A 1,568-nucleotide genomic window follows, 5' to 3' on the forward strand; every position below is an offset into this window, starting at 1 on the left:
CGAAGTTGTGCCGTTGCTCGCGAGGACGGTTACAAAGTAATAATCAATTATGTTCATTTACTCGGCGAGTAGGCTAGCCGCTTTGTCAACTTGAACGTGCCCATAAGATTTCATAAACCTTCCAACAATATTAAAATATAAGGTTCATACAAGGTTGCTGAAATATTGACACAAGATTCCATTAACTTTCCAACACAATATTAAAATATAAGGTTCATATAAGGTTGCTGAAATATTAACATAAAATTCCCTTAACCTTCCAACAATATTATAAAGTAAGATTACATTGTAAGTATAGTGGCATACACCAGTAACCTTTCCACAAAACTATGTAAGATTGTAATCATCCTATAACCTTAATGTAATATCCGGTGCTGTGAGGGTAGCGATTTATTTCTAGAGATTGTTGTTTACTGGAGGAGGAATTCATCAAAGCGGTTCAGTTTGTTTTTTTAATTCTACTTTCTTTTTTTTTATAGTGTTATACACTACCGCCCATTAATTTCAATACACCACTCAAAACGTCGACTTTTTGGAAAGTAATGAAGGAAAGAAGCTAGTTTGTGATAAATGTAAATTTATTTGGACAAATAAACATGTTTTGTACTCATACATAATGTTTACAAACGAATTGAGTCATGAGTTCCTTAAATTTTTCTTTCATCAAAATATCCACCCTTAGCAGCAATTACAGCGTTGCAAATGCGAAGCATTCTGTCGGATAATTTGTCCAATGTTTCAGCTCTGATTGTAGCCCACTTCTCTTGTAGCAACTCCCAAAGGTGATTTTGGCCCCTTACTTGCACATCTCGAACACATCTGTCCAGATGATCCCAAAAGAGTTCAATTTGATTGCAATCAGAGCTCTGGGGTGGCCAAACCATATTCTTTAGCACCTGTTGTCGTTCTTTTGACTGAACATAGCTGTAGTATGAAATTACGACCAATAAGGCGAGTGCCGGAAGGAATACAATGGCGTATCAAAATGTTATGATAGTGTTTGGAATTCATGATTCTTTCGATTTTTATTAATTCACCATCTCCAAAACATCCCCAGATCATAATGGAATTATCTCCTCCATGCTTGACTGTAGGCTGAATGCACGCAAGAAGCATGCGCTCATGTGTCACACGACGAACGAATTTGCGCCTTTTGGACCCAAACATCTCAAACTTTGATTCGTCGGTAAAAAGAACTTTGTTCCACTGATTAGTGGTCCAGTTCTTGTGCTCTTTAGCCCACAATAACCTCTTCTTTTTATTAATGGACCTAAGCAACGTTTTTCGAGCTGCAACACATTCCTTCAAGCCATTGGCTACAAGACGGCGTTTGACGGTCGTAATTGATATGCTTTTCTTCCTCGTTTCCATCAAAGCCGCACGGATCTGGGAAGCTGTTTGGAATCTGTCTCGTTTGGAATACACTCTGATAAAGGACCCCGCACTAATCCTATATGAAATTGGATTTTGGTTAAATCAAATGGTTTTCTCATATGTTATAGCTTATGACCTGCTGAACAAAACCTATAAGTTTTAGCGAAAAAAAATGAACAGTTTTCGTGTTTGAT

This window comes from Trachymyrmex cornetzi, unplaced genomic scaffold, assembly GCF_001594075.2.
Source record: "Trachymyrmex cornetzi isolate Tcor2-1 unplaced genomic scaffold, Tcor1.1 scaffold159, whole genome shotgun sequence".
NCBI classification, from domain to species: Eukaryota; Metazoa; Arthropoda; class Insecta; order Hymenoptera; family Formicidae; genus Trachymyrmex; species Trachymyrmex cornetzi.